This window comes from Talpa occidentalis, unplaced genomic scaffold (assembly GCF_014898055.3).
Source record: "Talpa occidentalis isolate TD23 unplaced genomic scaffold, MPIMG_talOcc4v2.1 talOcc4.7, whole genome shotgun sequence".
In the NCBI taxonomy this organism is placed as follows: Eukaryota; Metazoa; Chordata; class Mammalia; order Eulipotyphla; family Talpidae; genus Talpa; species Talpa occidentalis.
The window spans coordinates 36,567,037-36,588,713 of record NW_023605083.1 but is presented as its reverse complement, the minus strand read 5'-3'; positions in this window follow the sequence as shown (position 1 = coordinate 36,588,713).

The following is a 21,677-nucleotide window of genomic DNA, read 5'->3' as shown; positions in this document are numbered from 1 at the left end:
TCCTCTTGTTTTCAGTAAGTCAGAGAACTGGAATGATATATTTGTTTGATTTAGGATAGAGTTGTGATTTTTGTTGCTGTATTTGTTCATGTTTATTTGCTAGAAAACAGAAGTTCTTAAATCAGTCTGTGAAACTCATAATGGTTTTAGATAAGCCCCATGGAGGCTTTTTTCTCAAAGGGGTTAACACTGGGTAAATAAAACTACTCTATTTTTCATATACAATCTTTGCACAGAGTTTTTCTAACAACAATAAAGAATTTGTGGGATTCTATATGCCTTCTCTGGGCCACGATTCCTGTCACAAGCCATGCTTATTTGCATAATAGCTGGAGTTTCAGACTGCATGCAATTGTCTTGGAATACAGTAGAACAATCAAAAGAAACTTCTGCTCTTACCTAGCCTAAGAGTTGAGCCTAGGATGTAAACTTACCAGAACAAAAGCAACACTTCTGACCCAAGTGAGGACTAAGCCCATAACCATTTTCCACTTCTGTTAAACAATCTGCATTGCAAAATAGTTGATCAGATGACTTAAAAGAAAACAATTATTTAACCAAGGTTTTAGTTGTGACCACACTGGTATCCTGTCTATTTATGACATGGGCAATTGCATCTAGATTCTAGGGCCTTAGTTTATCATTTATAACAAGAAGTGTAGCTAAATTCTGCTCTTAGAATTCCTGGCCTGGGCTTCCCAGGTGGCGCAAGGAGTTGGGTCTCAGCACTATCAGACTAACGGCAACCACTGCACCATGAGTTTGATCCCCAACCAAGGAGCTAACCCACATGGCATGGCAGACCTCTCCTGTCTTGCCCACTCCTTCCCTCAGCAGTGTATTTCAGTAGATCTTCCTGTTCTGCTCCCCACCCTGCCTCTGGTGAATCCTCTCACCCCACCCCGTCCCTCTGGCCTGCACCCCAGTTCTTGTATGCATAAATAAATAAAAAGAATTTAAAAAAAGAATTCCTGGCCTTATTTCTCTTACAATTTTATGCATTTTTTTCCCCAACCAAGTTCATAAAGGATTTAAGTAAAAAATCACGTTACCATGTTATACCTGTGTGATCTTCACAAATGTTCAAGATAAATGGAAACATTTCCCCTGTAGCAAAGGGGGAACTATGTGTTTCTAAACTACCTGATTTTTAAACCATATACTTGATTGATGTTCTTGAATTGATACTTTCACTACCTTGCTAAAAACAAAGGTGTATATATATTTGAGAGAAGCTTATCAGTCCAACAGCTCCTACAAATGTGATGCTTTCTGTTTTCACATAAAATAGCTTGTCCTGATCCTTTGTTTTTTTGCATCCCCACAGTGGCTCATTTGCACCATTTCTAGAAATACCATTTCACTTGGCAGCTTTTCATTAAATGAGGGAGGGAATTTGTCAGCGTCCTCATAGCTATATTTATGTTTATCAGAGGTTGCTTTTACATACTGTGAGCTCTCTGCAGTCCTGGGAAGGCCATGGGGAGCTGTCAGTTCTCTGGACTTTTTGCCTATTGAATTTAAGGAGTTCACACAAGCCTTAGGCTCAGCCTATAAATGAAAGCAGTTAATCTCTTTTACAGGGTTCAAATCATACTGCATTTTTAAAAGTTCAAGTCCTGTTTTATTACTAGCTGAAAACCAATGCACTTTGAGAAGAAACACAAGATTTATTTGTCATTATATATACAATTTCACAAGAAAATTATTTTCAATATATTTTCCCATTTGATCTCAATGCATTTATTTTTCTTGAGCAAATTCCGTATTCACTGATTTTTGGTTTAAGGAGAAAATATTTCATGGTGTTGAAATTCAGTCTATGTGTGCTAGTTTTGTTGAGGATTTCTATTTGAGTGCTTGTTACACATTCTGCTAATCAATCATGACAAATCTGCAGCTACCTTCAAGTTTTCACGATTTATTGAAACAGTTGTACAGTTTTCCTTTTCTCTCTGTTAGATCAAATATCAGCTTTTGATAAAATTTTATTCTATAAGAGCTCTACAAGTACATTGAACAGGCTCTGTGTTCTATAGGTCTTTGCCTTTAGTAAGATTGGTGGGAATCGTATTAGATACTATCATTGCCATATACTTATAATGAGAAACCAAGAACTTAATCTAAACAATTTATAAGAAATTTTTGCCCTTTTCTGTACTGTTCCGGGGACTGTTGAGCTAACTCCTGACAAGAGTGATTTATGAGTTCCTTCTTTTTGTTAATTTTCAGATAGACTAAAAGAGAGCAATAGAAAAATGAAATTACCAGGAAAGAGGGGGCCGGGAAAATGGAATTTTGCAAAGCACAGGGACCCTGTATTATATATTTTTTGTGACAAAATCAAAGCAGTGTCTGGCACATAATAAGTTCACAGTAGGATTTTGTTAAAAACTGAAAACAGACAAAAAATTCTGATGCCATCACCTCAGGAGCTAATGTGGCCTAAAATACTGTGTCTTCATTTTGTAGATAGTGAAAAGCTTTAGGAATCATAATCAATAATCAAATGTCAAAGCCCTCTAAATTCCTTCTGTTTAGAACAGAATGCTCTACTATTCTGAATAGTATAGGAAGGAAAGCCGCATTCATAGATCTATTGTGTAAGTAGAAGAAAAGGCACTATACTCATCTGGAAGTTGACACACTTCCCGTAGTATTTACTGTAGTGACAAGTAATTACTTTGAGTCAGCCTTATGGTTACTAGAAAACACAATATTATATAAGATATAATAATAGTTATAATAATTATAGTCATACCTAATATTCTGGAGTTTATACATGGCTTTGTCAGAACCTATACAATATGTCTATATGTATAATATTATTTATTCTCTTGAATGGTGTAACAAGGTATGTGTATTATTATTTTCAGTTAAAAATGTGGAAACCAAACCAAAGATGTAGTTTAGTATTTGCCCAAAGTTATGCAGTTTTTACATAGGACTAGAATTTGAATCCAGATAATCTGATTCTCCAGGGCCTATAACTTTCATCATTATGCTGCAAAAATGTGAAAGCATTAGCCTATTTTGTGGTTATCTTATGAGTTCACATCTCATTCTAAATAAGGGTGGGGGCAAAGGGAAGTCAACAAATTTATTAGTGGTTTATCCAGATTGATTTCAGCTACTTCCTACATGATAAACATCACTATTGGGTGTGCACACACCTACCCACCCCATCCTCTTACCTACAAACACACACTTAAAACATCTGATCCACATAACCTCAGCAATATGAACCATTTTAAAAATATAATTGTCCATCCTTGAAAAATAAGGTGCCCACCCAACCATTTTTAATGTCAAATAAATATAGGCCTCTTGGTAGTAAGACCACTGCCTAGCAATCTTTGTGTTAATCATAAATTGGCTAAACATGGAGCTTTTCTAAGACAGCTTTATCACTATCATAAAATGTTATCCCTAAAATCTCTCAAACAGTTAAGAAGTTTGAAAAACATGCCTGGATGATATCTGATGAAAGGAATATTTATATTCTCCTGTTCTCCAATTAAGGTGACTAACATTAAAATGTCCATTACAGGAAACTGTATTCTTATGTTAAGCTCACCATTTACTAGATGTGTTTCTTTTGGTTTCTAAATAGTTTCTAAGTGTCAGCAGACTATGGTTACCTTAGTGGTGGGTATGGTGGGGTGACATTGCACCTGAGGAGCTGGGATCTTATGCCTCAGCATCATGTATAGTGTTATAAACCAATGTTAACCTCAATTAAAAAAAATAAGTTAAAAAAAATTAAAGGAATTATCTTAGTAGCAATATTGGTAGCATAAGTGATTTTTTAATATATAGTATATTTATCTGAGTATGTACTCTATGCAAAGTACTCAATGACTGTCAATGATGATAGTAAGATGAACTACTTTGTCAGAAGACACAAATGTTTTTCTACTAAGATACTCCAAAATGAACAAGTTTTTTTTTTTTTTTTTTTTCTGGGTTCTATCCAGAAGTCTGCATTATCAATCACGATGCCTTATAAAGGAAAAGAGCCATATATTCAGAATGATTTCTAGACTATAGTCCTGGTTTTTGAGTGGCCTTAGAAAGATGTCTTACTAATTATGAACTTGCACCATACAAAAGATTCTGGTCTTGGCTCCCTGACTCCCTTTCTCCCCATCCCTGCCCCCTTACTATGTTTTAACTGACTCTTTTATTTGCAGCTTTATTAAGGTATAATTGATGTACAAGAAATGAAATATATTTAACGTTGGCTAATTTTTGTCTGGCCTGAAACCTACCTACTGGTTTAGGAAATCTGTGTGGAAAAGTCTCCTTACCTCTTCTTCAGATTGACTCTCTATAGTCAAATTCTCATCTTAAATTTTCATGGGAGATCTGTGATAACTATCCTATATAAACCTTACTCATTCCCTAATTTTACTGACTCTTAATAATTACCATTATCTGCAACTATCTTATGTATTATTTTATTTATGTGCTGTTGTCTGTTTTTCCTTGACAGGTAAGTTACTGGGAAAGCAAAGACCTTGTCCATTTTCTTCAGTGTATTATATCCTAACACATAGTAGAGTCTCAAATATAGGTTTGAGACAGTTACTCTGTGAGAACTAATACAATCATAGTTGCCAAAGCATCTCCTGAACTGTAAAGTACATTACAAATCATTATTAGATTGTCTTTAACACTTTAATGTGATTTCCCGAAGTTATAGAGCTAATATGTAGGAGAACTAGAACTGAACCTGAATAGTCTGATTCAATAACCTTTAACTGTAGTCATTTTGCTGCAGTGCATGTGCAACTATAGAAACTAGATAAAGTAATGATGGTCAGCTTCTTCCAAAAAATTAATTGGGTTTTTTATTGTCTCAAGTTGGTGCACCAAAGAAATCTCAGTCTACCAAACTTCCAGTGGGTAGAGTCTAACTCAATCTGGTAAACTTTGTTACATATTATAAGAACTCAGTATAGAGTATTTAACTTTTTAATATTTAATCTCCCTTTGATAGCCAAAGGCTGGTTGAGATCAATGCAGTGACCTATACTTTTCATTTTCTGATGCCACGATTAAGGGCGGGTCAAGTAAGGACTCATTAATGAAAAAACTAGAAAGAAACTAACCACACGAAGTCTATAACTTTATAAATATTTTTTTCATGACCTCCAGACAAAAATGTACCTATATTGAGTCTGATTTCAGTATTTAAGCATATTTGCCTGGAGTGAACTCTGTTGGGATTTCATTCGCAGCTGTTAGAAAGAAAATGACTTAAGAGAAACCATATGTGCTTATTTTATAGTTGTTTTAGGCATCGCTTGACAAAATTCAGCTTTGTTAGCCTTAAAATATATTTTATATAACTGGCTTACTTAGGTGTCAGTGTAGGAGTTTTTTCATAATATAATAAGGATATTAAGTGAGTACTCTTTTTTTCCCTCATCCTCTGTCAATGGCATTTTAGGTACATTTGGTTGTCTTTATAGTTCTTCTGTAATGTTGAGTATTTCTTCTAGAGCTAGAGCAAATTTATATTTTTGTTTCTTTATCAGTTACTGTATAAAGTTTATCACAGATACATGGCTTTGAATTACTAATATTCCATTTAGAAAATAAGGAGAACCTACTGGGGGTATTAAAAACTAAGGAATACAAATGTTTTCTTTTGGTCAGGTATAGTAACTGATGAAATGATAGGAACTGCATAATAAGAAAATCCTGTTAAATATCTTTGAAGATAAAAGAAAGATTCAGGTTTAATGTATCAACTCTGCTCATATTTTATTTTATTTTTTAAAAGATTTATTTATTTATACAAGCACTGGGTATAGTCAGAAGCGCAGGAGGGTGAGAGAATTCACCAGAGCCAGAGCGTGGAACAGAACAGGCAGACTGATGAAGTACACTGCTGAGGGGAGCAGCAGGCGTGGCAGGAGAGCTCTGCGCACCATGTGGGACCCTGACTGGTGGTTGGGTATCAAACTGGTGCTGCAGAGGCTGCAGGAGCTTCGCAGCACAGCGCTCAACCGCTGTGCCACCGGGGAGGCCCTCTGCTCATATTTTAAAAGGGCCTTAAAGAGAAAATTTAAAATACTGGAAAGGTTAAAAAACATATCATGTAGCCTAAGGAAGCAGGATGTGTAATCTAGCAAAGAAGAGATTATGAAAAGACAGTATTGCTCCCAAATATTAGAAGTAACAGCATATTAAAGAACCACGAGAATACATATTTTTAATATCTTCTTTGACTCATCCTTTAGAGAGCAAATATTGTATTAGGAGGTGGTAAATTTCCCATAACTGGAAGTATTTAAGTGTAAGAAGAATGTTTACTGAAGATATTACAGCTAGGAAACAAATTTTTGGATTGGTAAAATGAACTTTAGATTCCTTTAAAGTTTAAGATTTTTGTGGACTAGTCATTGGCAGGACACTTGGGTTGTTTACATATCTTAGATATTGTATATAGTGTGCTGCAGTAAACAAAGGGGTTCAGGGATCCTTTTGAATTAATGTTTTGAATTCTTCAGGTAGATTCCTAGGAGTGGAATTGCTGGGTCATATTGTAGCCCCATTTTTAGTAGTTTGAGGAATCTCCACACAGATTTCCATAGTGGTTGGACCAGTTTGCATTCCTACCAGCAATGCAGGAGAGTTTCTTTTTTTCCACATTCTCGCTAACATTTGTTGTTGCCTGGTTTTTTTTAATTGTGTACCATTCTCATGGGTGTAAGGTGTCATCTCATTGTGGGTTTGATTTGCATTTCCCTAATTATAAGTGATGTTCAACATTTTTTCATATACCTGTTGACCATTTGCATTTCATCTTTGGAGAAGTGTTTGATTAGCTCTTCTGCCCATTTTTTTGACTGGATTGTTTACCTTGTTTTTATTGAGTCCTGTGAACTCTTTGTAGCTCTTCCAGATCAGTCCCTTGTCAGTTGTATTATATGCAAAGATTTTCTCCCTATCAGTAGGGTGTCTCTTTGTTTTGGTTAATATCCCAGCTGTTTATCTTTTCCTTCACTTTCTTTGCTTTGGGGGATGAGTCTTTAAAGGTTACTGATATGTTTGTCATGTGGTGTTTTGCTTATATTTTCTTCTATATTTTTTATGGTTTCAGGTCTTGTGTGAAATAGTAGTATAGTTGCATTCTTTTGCATGTGGCTCTTCAGTCTCCCCAGTACCATTTATGGAAGAGGCTATTCTTGTTCCAGTGTATGTTCTTTGCTCCATTATCATAGATTAGTTGACCATATGTGTGTAATTTTATTTCTGGGCTTTCAGTTAGGTTCCATTGGTTTGCATGTCTGTTTTTGTTCCAGTTTCATGCTGTTTTTATTACTGTGAATTTGTAGTATAAAGTCTGGGGGCCTTTCTAGTGGCACAGGGCTTAAAGACACGGCACTGTAAACTATCACCAGTCACTGCAGCATGAGTTCAATCCCCGGCCAGGGTGCTAACCCACATGGTGCAGTACACCTCTCCTGTCTCATCTGCTGCTCTCCTCAGCAGTGTATTTCAGTCAGTCTGCCTGCTCTGCTCCCTACTCTGTCTCTGGTGAATCCTCTCACCTCCCACACCTCTGGTCTACACCCCAGATCTTGTATGCATATAAATAAATCTTAAAAATAATAAAGTCTGGAGGTATAATTCCTTCATTTGTCTCCCTTTCAGTCAGGAGAGTTTTGACTATTCAAGATTTTTTTGTAATTCAAATGAATTTCATCAATATTTGTTCTATTTCTTTTGAGAATGTCAGATTTTTTGTTGGGATTGTGTTGAATCTGTGAAGATTTTTTTTTTTTTTACTTACACATACAAGAACTGGGGTACGGGCAAGAGGTGGCAGGGGATGAGAGGATTTATCAGAGAGAGAGTGGAGAACAGAATAGGTGGATTTACTGAAATACACTGCTAAGGGTTGCAGCAGGTGAGACAGGAAGGTCTGCTGTGCCATGTGTTTTAGCTCCCTGACCCGGGATCGAACTTACACTGCAGTGGAGCATCACAGTGCTGAGATTTAGCTCCTTGTGCCACCAGGGAGACCCCATATTGAAAATTGCTTCAGAAGGGTGGCCATTTTAATAATGTTAATTCTTCCAATCCATGAGCAGGCAATATCTTCCATTTCTTTGTGTCTTCTTCTGTTTCTTTTAACAATGTCTTATAGTTTTCTTTGTATAGGTCACTTACCTCCTTTGTTAGGTTTATTCCAGGTATTTGATTTTTTTGTTGTTTTAATTGTAAATTGGATGGTTTTCTTTATTTCTTCTTCAGGTTGTTTACATATAGGAAGGCTGCTGATTTTTGTGTGTTGATTTTTGTATCCTGCTACTTTACTAATCTATTATTTTAATTAGTTTTTCTGTGGTGTTTTTAGGGTTCTCTATGTATATTATCATATATGCCACAAATAGTGATAATTTTAGTTATTTCTTTCCCTATTTGGATTCCTTACATGTCTTTCTTGTCTTATTGCTCTGGCTTGGACTTCCAATATCATAGTGAAAAGCCGTGGCAGGAATGGACATTCTTATCTTGTTCCTGATCTTAAAGGAAAGGCTTTCAGTTTTTCACTATTGAGAATAATATTGGCTGTGTGTTTGTAATAAATGGCTTTTATTATGTTAAGATATGTTCCTTTTATCCCAAGAATGTTGAGGGCCTTCATCATCAATGGATGTTGAACTTTGTCAAATGCTTTCTCAGCATTTATTGATATGATCATATGGTTTTTGCTTTTTCCTTTTGTTGATGTTCAATTACATAAATTGATTTTCAGATATTGTCCCATTCTTGTTGCCTTGGAATAAAACCCACTTGATTGTGGTGTATTGTCCTTTTGATGCGTTGTTGGATTCTGTTGTTGAGGATTTTATTGAGGATTTTTTGCCTCAGTGTTTGTTAGGGAGATTGGCCTGTAGTTTTCTTTTTTGTGTGTTGTTTTTTTTGGTTTTGGTATTAATGTAATGTTGACTTTATAAAACATGGGAGTATTCCTTCTTTCTCAATTTATTGGAAGAGTTGGTGTAGGATAGGCACTAGTTCATTTCTGAACATTTGGTGGAATTCATTTGTGAAACCATCTAGTCTTGGCTTTTATTTTGGGGAGGGTTTTGATTACCATTTCAATTTCAACCTTGTAATTGTCTGTTTAGATGTTCTATATCTTCTTTATCTAGCTTTGGATGATTTTATAGTTCTAGGAATTTGTCCATCTCTTCTAGATTGTTGAACTTGTTTTCATATAAATGTTCATAGTAATCTCTGAGTATTCTTTTCATTTCTGCTGAGTCTGTTATAATTTCTCCTTTTTTGTTTGATCCTATTTGTGTTTTTTCCCATTTTTTCTTTGTGAGCCTGGTGAGAGGTTTGTCTATTTTGTTTATTTTTTTGAAGTGTCAACTTTTGGTTTCATTGATCTTTTGGATTATTTTTTTAAATTTCTATTTTGTTTATTTCCATTCTGATTTTTATTATTTATTTTCTTCTACTGACTTTCTAGTTGTGTCATAATGAGCCAAGCTGCTGTATATGGTTGCCCAGGTTATGCACTGCTCAGGTAGGCTTAGCCAGTGAAGATTCAATTAAGATGTAACTTGCCACAAGATGTTCAAAGCTCTTTCCCCCTAGAGAGAGGGAAACCTTTTCTTCAATTTGACAAAGGAATTTTGTGCTCTGGGGGTGAAGTTAACCTCTCTGAGACTCAGTTTTTTCATCTTTGACATGTACATAATAATATTTACCTTGTGGAGTTGTGATAATTACCAAAAATGTGTGCAAATAGCCTCTCATTCCCAGGAGGCACCTAATAGAGGCTTTAGAATAATAGGACAATTGTTTTGTCTTCATCTCTGTGCATGTATGGGCGATTGTGTGCATCATATGATGACTTCTGGGAGATTGTGCATTATTTGTGAAGAAAAGGACTTGGTAGCCATATTAAGTAGGAGTGGTCAGAGTAGCCAAGGGAAACTTCCTAGCAGAGGCTGGGACATTTTACTGTAAAACATTATACCTACTTAAAGAAATGTTTTTAAAGATCCTTTGTTTTGAAAGAAAAATGCATGTTATGATTAAAAATATGAAAAAATGGCCCTTGAAAAGGAGTCTGATAAAATATAGCAAAATGTTAATAGCATCAAGGGAGCCCTGTGTAGTGAACTCTAGAGTTAGAGAGCTTGGTTCAGACCTTCTCTCAGCTGTTTACCAGCTTCATGCTTTTTACAAAGCTATTTTCTGAGTTCCAAGATCTGAAGCTGGTGCACACTTTTGCCACTGTTGCTGCTGCTTTTTACCCTGATCATCCTCGAACCACGATGGTTCTTGTCTCATGAAGCCATAGAAAGGAATTTGTAGACAGACTCTCAGATAAATAAGCAGAGAAAAGCAAATATTTGTTTAAAGACAAAGAAGAGCTTATTTAGAGGAAAAAGAACAGAAGCAAAGACTCCAAGGCAACAATGCCAAGGAGGAGCAAAAGACACTACTGTTGTCCAGTGTCTAGGTGATATTGAAACCTCTTTATTCTATTCTAAAATCTCACCATCCTACTTTATGATCGGCTTTCTTCAGTGGTTATACACTTCTGGGAAGATGTGCCCATTTTCACAGATCTTAGCTAGCTTAGAAATTCTCTTAGAGATTCTCCTCTTACCTCCCTGCCCAAGGTCTTATTCTCTCAAGTCTTACTGTTCTTGTATATTTAGTCCTCCTGGACTTTCTGACCTCATCTCTGGAGTGTTTGGTTAGCCCCACTTAGAACTTACTGCCCTTTTCTCAGAAGCCTCTTTAATTTACCCTAAGTCTCCGCCTGAAGATCTAAGTCTTCTGTCCCTGAAGATGCCTACTTAACCCCAACTTGCCCTAGGACTCAGCTCCTCAGTAAAAATGGATTATTTAAAAGAGCTATTTTATACTTAAGCTGTAAGAATGAATGGAGATCATGAAGCAAATAACTTGTAGGCTGTTATCATAGAGCAGGATCACTGTAGGTGATTCCCTCTACCTTGTTGTTTTCAACCCTATAATTAACATGAATGATGTTTATAACAGAAAAAACATAAACTTAATTATAAAAACATTCCAATCACATGAAAGTTGTGATTATATATAAGAAAGCAGATACGTTTTAGGATCAAAAGCTGTGGAAGTAGCTCAAGTTTACGTCATATGGAGCAAAAAGAAATTCTGTCTTTTGCAGACCTATTTTCAAGTGGATGCTTCCTTGGAGTTCTCTAAGGCTACTGTTCGGCCAGATTAATACAGAAGTTACCAGAAGAAAGCTAGGAGAGAGTTACATGAATAAAATTGTCAGAGGGAGAAAAATAAGAGGACATGCATTTAAATTTGAATTTCAAATAAACAATGGGTGCACTTCTTTAGCATATTTGTGCTCTCCAATCTTTGAGACATGCTTACTTTTGTATTCATTGTTTACATGAAATAAAAATTTAACTGGGTATTTTGTATTTTATCTGCCTAACCAACCCAAGAGCCCAGTCATTAAAAATTCACATTCCTTGTCTTTCCTAAGGCTGCTGAGCTCATTTCTCCCTAGGCTACCATAAGGAGGGTGAGCTACCAACATCATCTCCCTCTTCCTCTTTACTGAAGGAACAATGAGGCCTAAAAAAGCAAAACAAACAACACATAAAACTGAGCAGAGATGTTGAGAGGAGTGACTAGAAAACATCACAAAGCTTCAGCCTCTGGTATAGCAGCTTAAAATAAAAAGGAAGTGATTGAATCAAGAGATATTTTAAATGTTGGAACCTCCCTGGTGGCACACGGGGTTAAGCACAGCACTATGAAACTGTCTGCAGCCTCTGCATCATGGGTTTGATCCCTAGCTGGCCAGCGAGTTGACCCACATGGTGCAGCAGACCTCTCCTGTCTCGCCTGCTGCTCCCCTCAGTAGTGTATTTCAGTCAGTCTGCCTGTCTGCTCCCCACTTTGTCTCTGGTGCATCCTCTCAAAAACCCTCCATGCCTCTGGCCTGTACCCCATTCTTACATGCATAAATAAATCAATCTTTACAAAAAAATGTTTTAAATGTAGTGTCAGCAAGACTAGCAATAGCTCCTTAGAATATATAGCCTTTTGAATCAATTTTTTTATTTTTCTTCCTCTCCCCCCCATTCATTTAACATTTATTGAGCACATACTATTTGTCGTCACTGTTTTCAGGACTAGGGATAGAGGAGTGATCAAAACAACTTCATTGCTCTATTGGCGCTTATTCCAACGAATACAATCAAACTACTTATTTGCTATTTTCTAGGAATTTAGAAGTCATTACTTTAATAACTTGTACAGATTTTGAGGGGTTTGTTCCACAACTGCCTCTTCTATATACTTGAAAAAAAATTAACTATTTGATGTAAATCATTTCTCTGATGGAAAAGTGTATCTTATTTTAGCCTTAATAATAAGTCTACTTTTTTATTGTATTATTATTTTTTTGTGAGGTAACACTGATTTATAACATGGTATATGACTTAGGGGTATAGGTTCATACCTTAAAAAAAAAATCAACTTTTCAAGACAAGTATAAATTCACTTTGTCTAAAGAGATAAAGGTCTGAGAGGAGTAATTTCTCAAGTTTACAGACATTTGCAACCATGTTGATGTGGCAGCCAGAGCACATTGGGGAAGGGACAGAAAGCTGTCACACTTGGGATATCAAAAAGAGCATATGTAAATCTGGAATCTGTCTGGGATCAGGAATGCTAAGAGCCATCAGAAGACTCATCTACACTTGCTTTCTTTCCATAGAGCTATATAATGTTTTTGAAAGATTCATGACTTACATCCTGAGGCTGGGCTGGTTTTGTGTGGTTGAAGATTTGGAGAGTATAATTCAAGTTTGGGTTTACCTGGGAGAAGAACAGAGAGCATATCACTAAAATGTTAATTTGTTGGATGAAAACTGTTTTGTGAAAAAATGCAAGGAAATTCCCATTCTACTTTCCATTTTTGTTGTTTTTCATTAAAGATAAAGAAATTTCAGGCTGAGAATCACTATTGCTTTTACTTTTTATTTCAATTATGTAAGCATTACTTTGATCACCTTAGAATTATTTTTGTGTAAAAATTTGACAAAATGTCCCTGTAGATGGTTTATGAAAATCTAATATTTAAGATTTCTAACCTACTGCCTTTTAAAAAATTACCGTCTTTGGGTACAGTAAGGGAAAGTGCTTTAGCATATATTTGTGTGAGATTTTATCTGTTAGTATATTTTGGTGAGAAGAAGTTTTTAGAGCAATTAATAATGCATTAGCTAACAGCTTATCGTTGCTTATTTTTTTAAAAAATCAAATGTCTCGCCACACCACTTTGTAATTTAACTCTCAGACATCTGCTCACCTAGGTACTTTAACCACAATTTGGTATACATATGTGGCCTACTTTGAAAGTTTTAACATTTCTCTGGCTTTGTTTTCAATAGACGCCAAATTCAAATAACTGGATGTGTGAATGTTCCACATTTTTATACAAATATAAGCATCACAGAATGTATGCATACCATCATTACTTGAGAAATATTGTTCTTTAAACTCTTCTTAATTGACTCATTGCTTCTTGATAAAGTAATAAAATCTTAGTATTTATTTTTTGTTTAAGAAAATACTTCTGATGGTTAGAAAAGACAACTAACTTCTTTAAGATTTTCTTTCACTTGTGATTATTCTCAGAACCTTAGTGAAATAACATATTTCCTGTATCCACTGCTGGCAGTTCAGTCCCACGAATATGACTTGAGGCAGTGAAGAAGATAGAATTCTTGTTCCTTATGTCCAAGTGGTGGATGTTGTGGGATTGGTCTCCCCAAAAGGGTTAAATAGGTTTTTTTCAATACTCCTAAAGTGGAATTTTTCCATTAAATGTCTCCTTGACATATAGGGAACCTCAGGAAATCTCTTGTCATCACCAGAGGAATATAGATTATTTCTCAGTTGTTTGCCTTTTTTTAATTTTTTTAATTTTTAAGATTTATTTATTTATACAATAGCTGGGGTACAGACCAGAGGCGTGGGAGGGTGAGAGGGTTCACCAGAGACAGAGCAGGCAGATGGACCTAAAGCACTGCTGAGGGGAGCAGCGGGCGAGACAGGAGAGGTCTGCTGAACTGTGTGGGAATCTCCCTGGCTGGCCAGGAATTGAACCCACACTGCAGAGGCTGCAGACAGCTTTACAGTGCTGTGCTCAACCCGCTGTGCCACCGGGGAGGTGCTGCCTTTTTTTTTTTTTTTAATCGGAGAAAAGATCTCGGGTCCTCCTTTTCATGTCCACAAAGAATGTGGTTTGGGTTTATCATTCATGTGTAGGTTTAACTGTGAATATGGTCTTTCCTTGTCTACAATATGAAATTCTCCCTTCTCTTCTTGATGTCCCAGATCCTTAAGCAAGGATAAATACCCCTAGTCCACTCCACCATTCTTTAGAATGTATAACCATGGGAATTCTCCATATGTATCTTATTAAATTTTGCCTTTTCTCCTTCAATCTGTCTGATGTTAATTTGTTAGTTTGTTCACTCTCAGAAGAACCCAGATGGGGTGGGGAGATTTTCACCCAGACAACACAAATGGAGTAATCCATATTAAAAGGCTCATATATATGACAGAGGACTCCTCCTAACTTTTACCATGCATTACTAGACTGAAAAATTTCCCAATACATCAAAGATATGACCGTAACCAATTTGCCAGAGCCCATAAATGTTACTTTGTTTGGAAAAAGGATCTTTACAGATTCGGATTATTTGAATGGGACTTAAATATGATTGAAAATATGCTTTTAGGAGAGAGACTGAAAGGAGACACCCATAAAAGGGAAGTTTTTTAAAGATTTATTTTATTTATTTGTGCATACAAGAACTGGGGTGTAGGCCAGAGGTGTGGTGAGGGCATGAGAGGATTCACAAGAGAGAATGGGGAGCAGAACAGGTGGATCCACTGAAATACACTACTGAGGGGACCAGCAGGTGAGACAGGAGAGGTCTGCTGCACCATGTAGGTACGTCCCTGGCCTGGGATCAAAGTTGTGCTGCAGTGGCTGGATAGCTTTATAAGGCTGAGACTCTAAGGTCTGTGCCACCAGAGTGGGCCCCAGAAAGGAAGCTTTTGTCAAAGTGGAGGCTGAGATTGGAGTTATGTGTACTTAAGCAAAAAAATGATGAGAGCCTTAAAAAGGTGGCTGGGCAAAGAAGACATCTCCTTTACAGCCCCCAGAAGCAGCATAGCTCTACCAACTGTGATATGAGCTCAATGAAAATAATGCTGAATTTTTGGCTTCCAGGATTGTGGGAAGATAACTTTCTGTTGTTTTAAGACAACAAGTTTGTAGTAATATATTACGACAACTACAGGAAACTAATATAGGAACCAACAGTGTCCTAGGTCTAAATGTCATAGATGTTACTGCCAAGTTATCCTATTCTTCGAAATTATTTGTACTGTGAGGAAGATTATTTTTTCCTCAACTTTATGGATGTGGAAAATGAAGCTGCTTTAAATTGCCCAAGGTCCTACAACTGCAGAGCAGCAGGGCTAGGATACAAGAGTCAGCCTTCTTGGCCCCAAAGTTTATGATGCATTTACCTAGTCCTGTTTTGCTCAGCAATGTTACTCCTTTAAACAGCATTTTGAACATTGATGGACTCCTTTTAAAGGATTTATCACTAAGGTTCTATTTGTATTAATGGAAAGAACAGTGAACCATTGTCTTAGAGAAAACTTTCATTGGTACTTGTTATGTAAAGAGTGGTCACTAAACAGTTACCTCTACTGTTTTTTCACGATAATCGTTATTTTCCCTCAAACCTCGTCAGCATAAGACGGTGCAACTTATTTGACAGGCTGTAAAGTTGGTTGTGATTCCCAAAGTCTTGACAGTTGGAGTTTCTCTTGGTGAAATTCTTGCTCACTAGACAGAGTCTGAGAGAGTCCATTACCCAAGAAAATAATAAATTTTCATTGTCAGTTATCTAATAAAATAATAAATATCAGGTTGAAAGTGTTAAGGAACATACACACATTAAATGTATTCTTCATAAAATGACCACATATATGCATTTATGACTCACATGGTTTCCTGTTTTAACTTAAAGTGATAGACAAACATACTATTTTTCTTTCTCCATCCTCTTTTACTTGTAAAATGCTAACAAACACATTCTAGCCTGAATCTAATTTTGTTATTAATATTGTATCATATTAGGTATAAAGCTGGCCAAAGCTTTAATAAATTATGTAAATCAGATCAATAAACTTCATATCTTTGCTCAGTGGTCTACCTTCTTGCATTTCAATTCAGACTTTCTCTAGTTTTCAGGTCAATAGGGATTTCAGGGAGGAAGCACTATGTTTTATGATTTAAAGGATTATCATTAACAAAATTAGATAGATTTGATAGCCAGGATAGGGTCATTCCAGGTAATTGCAATAATGACTTGAGTGATTTTTTTTGTAGACATTATTATTAAAAATAGTCAATAAAATTGAATGAGCCTATTCATAAGAATGTAAAGAAAATGATTATTTAAACTTTGTTTTACATCGTCTTATTCATAACAAATTTATTCTTGAAAAAAGTGATTCTTTTTAACCTGTTAAATTAGAGCATAATCATTGCATTGGATGAGTCTTGACATCCACTTTTCTCTGCATTGTCCATTGAACTGACCCTATTTTTTTTCCCCCCTTCTGAATCCTGTAGTGTCTGATGACTGTCATTTTCTGTCGGGGTATTTTTTACTTGTTATGACCTGAATTGTGATTTCACATAATCCTTTCAGGTAGACTCTTTACATGTCCAAACTTCATTTTGTGTGCAGTTTTGGGGGTGGACATATCCTTACCCTGTGCACAGAGCAGATGTTTTCTCTACTTGTTAAGTCAGGAATGTCTTTTTTGTCAGTTTGGCAGTTTTTGCTGTGTCTGTAGCACCATGGCCTGCACCACCAGCATCCTCTGCTATGCTGCAGCAACAGTAATTATATTTTCCTCTTGGCAGAAAATGTTACTTTAACTAAAAATGGATTCCACCTTGAAAATTGCCATGACACTTGCTAACAACATCCTTTTCGTGGCAATATATTTTTATCTGTGAAGTATAACTTATATACAGTAAAATGGGCCTCCCCAGTGGCGCAGCGGTTGAGCGCTGGGTTGTGAAGCTGACCGCAGCCTCTGCAGTGCCTGTTCGATCCCCGGCTCTCCCTGGCCACTGGAGAAGGGTCCTACATGGCGCGCAGACCTCTCCTGCCGCCCGCTGCTCCCCTTAGCAGTGTACTTCGGTCCTTCTGCCTGTTCTGCTCCCTGCTCTGGCTCTGGTGAATTCTCTCACCCTCCCATGCTTCTGACTGTACCCAGTGCTTACATAAATAAATAAAAATAAATCTTAAAAAAATAACATACAGTAAAATGCATAAATTTTAAGTTCACAACTTGACAAATGTTGACATCAAGATGTATTTTCATCATCTAATAAATGTTCTTGTGGCTCTTTTCCACCAGCCCATTCCCTGCTCCAGTTAATCACTACTCTGACTTTTGTCACATTAATAATTGTTGCCTCAATGCCCAAAAATAGATGACTGGATCAGGAAGATGGGGTACATATACACCATGGAATATTACTCAGCATTCAAAAAAGATAAACACATGCAATTTGCAGCAACATGGATGGCGCTGGAAGGGATCATGCTCAGCGAAATAAGCCAGAAACAAAAAGAAAAATATCGGATGGTCTCACTCATAGCAGGAATCTAGAAAACTTAAATAAGGGACCAGGAAAAAGAATAACTATAAGAAAGTGAAAATCAAAATCAACAAACAACTATGAACCAGAGACACTCTATGGGGGGTAGGGGGTGGGGAGGGGAGGGATTAGGGTCAAAATGAGGGGGTCACAATTGTATGGGGAATATAAAAATAAAATTTATAATAAAAAAAGAAAAAAGAATTCCCCACAAGTTGACTATTGTAGATGTTAAAAAAAAAAAAAATAATTATTGTTGCCTGGACTTGAACTTCATATAAATGGAATCACACACAATACCTTATAATTACCTTATACATGCATTGTGTATTTTGAATCTTTTGTGCCTGACTTATTTTACACAAGTGTTTTTGCCATTTTTCTATGTTCATACTCATTACTACTTGAGTTTTTGTAATGAATGAGTGTTATTCTGTACTGGAATGTATCAGTTCTGCTCTTAACAGGTATTTGGATTGTTTCCAGTTTGGGGCTACTATGAATAAGATTGGTTAGCAATATACCTAAAAGTGGAATTACTGGGCAGGCATTAAAAGTTGCAGCCTTTGTAGTAACACAGAATAAAAAATATGGCTTCTATTTCTAAAATTTTCAGGGTGACTGTTTTCATTTATTCATTTATTTGATAAACACTTAATAGAAGGAGAAAAGAATTGTCATATGCATGACCCTAGAAACTCCTAATGCCTCAATACAGGTGGGTTGCACCAATGATGATTTTCCTTAATAGGAGGAATTGCACCAAATCTTGCCTTCAGGTGGATGCAAGTCCCTCCCTTTCTCCAGTACATGCATTCTTAATGGTGGTGATCCTACCCCTAAAATGGCAAAATTTGGTTCTTGAGAAGGGAGTGGTGAAAAAATTGCATTCTTTTTGAGATTTAAGATATTTAGCCTTTCCAGTGCCTAGGTTCTTTCCTTTTATATTTCACTTCCAAGGTTATGTGTATATTTGATCTACAAGAAGGTACTTAGCAAAGTATAGGGACTTTTCCTGGAGTACCACTATGCGGTATTACCTCCAACCTCATCTGTTTTTCACCTGGCTTCACTATATATGATGAGTATATATCTACATTTGATAACCTGGAGCTATAGTTTTCCCCTAAAAAGGATGTTCTTGAGCCATGGTATTACACAATTGTCTCTATCCATGGTTGTCAGAAATGTCAAAACCCTTACTGTATTCTATCTTATATTTCATGTAAAACAACCCATATTGATTTGCTTGTTTCATTTTTAAAAATCTTTGCCAAGAATCAGTTTAGAAATCTATATCTTATTATAGTGAATTTCTTCCCCTAATCCCAAGTCCACTGCTCCCAATTATAACTCTTTTTGAGCATACCTAAAGAAACCATATATTGATGTCAGGACATTCACACTTTCTCTGCTTAACTCTACTGATATTTTCAAATATTTACCTTATGAAAGACCACCTGTTTATACCTCTTAAAACAAGCCGTAAATCGACTTTCCTTGATACCAAATATAGAAGTCTAGTGCCATATCCCAATATTCCTCTTGCCTATAAGTCTGACTATGAATACTTAGCAAAGTGAGGGAACTAGATAAATGCTAGGTTTTGAAAAAAGAATGTGACTGAGAACATATGCATTCCCTATGTCTTATAAATTGAATGCTTTGTGTTTTGAAATAGACCTTTGTTTCTCTCCTCCACATTGGCTCAGAGATACTCAGAACATTTAAGGAGCACTTGACTTGAGCATTGGAATATAAATGGTAGAGCCTTGCAAAGCACATCAATGGAAAGTCAGGGTTGGTCCAGAGTATCAGCATTATAAGCCTTCGAATGACCCACACAGCCTTGGACAATGAATATCTTTTTGTGGACCATAACATATAGACTTGTAGTCAATCCATAAGTTTTTCAAAGTTATTAAGTATGGATGTCTTCATGACTCTCAGGAGGGGAAAGTATCTTCTGTAAAATGACTGATTAAAACCTCATTGAACATTCAAGGAGAAGACAGATATAAGGAAGTCCTCAAAGCCCACTTGAAATCAATTTGGAACATGGAGAGTCATACACTCAAGGATTGAGAATCATATTTATACTGTTCTATTTTATATCATAGGAGCTGACTCAGTTAGACTTTCACCATGCTTTCGGAAATAGACAATCCATCTCGACTTTATATCACTTTATAACTTGCTTTATTCTTAGCACTTAATATATCTGACATAATGTTTGTTTATTTATTCTATCCTTTACTAATTTTAAGTCCCATAAAGGAAAAGCTTTGTTTTTCTTATTCACTGTTGTATCTCCTGTACTGATTATACTGCCTGGCATATGATTGGTTCCCAACAAAATTTATTGATTGGATGAATATATTAAAAAGGTCTTAGGTTAAAAAACAGGAGAAGAGGATAAAGGATGTTAAGATATTTAGTCTTGGAATATTAGCAAGCTCAAGCTTGCTAAGAAAGGGAAAATATTTTCTGGATTTCTTGAAAATAATGCAACATCATCATTTTGGTTCATTTTAACATTTTTTGATTTATCTAACACATGTGATTTCCTTTTATGTCTTATCTTTGTTCACAGATGATCCTCCTAGGGTATATCAGCAATTGGAAAGCATGTGATTTAATCAACTCTCTCTGTTTATTTGAGATATTCTTAAATTTCTAGTCAGTCTGAAGTGACCTTATTTGTGTCCCTCTTTGCATATTGTTTATTTACCTTGCTATTTTTTATTATATCTGTATTTTATCTCCTCCCCATTTCTGATTTTCCAAGGTAATGTTAGGTTATTTTCATATGGTGGAGGTTTGGTAGTCTTTACCTTCCTATTCTATTTAGTATATTTACATTTTTATCAGCATGGTATTTTGACTGCATTTTGAAATATAGAATTCATGCTAAGGAAATAAAAGCCACTCTCTTTTTTTTATTTAGAGTAAGCCAAAAAATAAATAGGAGATGAGGAAGAAATGTGAAAATATGAAAAAGAGACTCCAATGTAGAGAGCCAAATTCCAACAGATCCTCAAACAGCAGTGCATGTCATCTGAAGAAAACAAAAAAATCAGTGAGCTATAGGACTTTTCTTTACCATGAGATCTCACCAGGTTACATCTCTCTCCAACAAGAACAGTTTTTCATTTATTATTAATCTAGTGCTTAGTAACAAATCTTCCAAATATTGGTGTTTCAATCCAACTGTAATAGTTTGGTATCCTTCACATTTTTTCCTAGGTCAGAATTTGAAAGTGACTTGACTGGGAATTTTTGACTTAGGGATCACTCTTAAGTTTGTAGCCAGATATTAGTGGGGTTTGCAGCCACCTGAAGTTTGATTAGAACTGTAGAATCCACTATTAGATGATCTCACAAAGCTCACATATTGGTGCTGGGTATTACCAAGAGGTTTCAGTTTCTTTCCCTGTGGGAAGTTCTTTGAAAGTCCTTGTGTCATGATGGTTTCCCCCAGACTGAGCCTTCCAAAAGACCAAAGCAGAGACTGCAGTGCTTTTTATGATCTAGCCTGGAATCCATACCTCTGCCCTAACTATTGGCTACATAGAAAAGTCCTGATTTCTTGTGGGAATAAACTTGACAGAAATGTGAGCACAAGGAAGTAATAATCATTGAAGTTGATCTTGTGGGCTAACTTCCATACCTCTCATAGTTAAAATTTCCCTAGGCAGAATTAATGAGAGAGAAAGCAGATAAACATTTCCCTAGCTATGACTCCCCACATTATTATCTCCCTTACTAGTGTTTTTTTCCCCCTGTTATCTGAACTGACAATCAAGATTCAGAACATCCAGCTTTATAATATATTAGGACGAATTCAAGTGATGTTCAGATACACATGGAGGAGACCAAGGTAAAATATAGTCAATTTTCTTTTCTTCTCTTC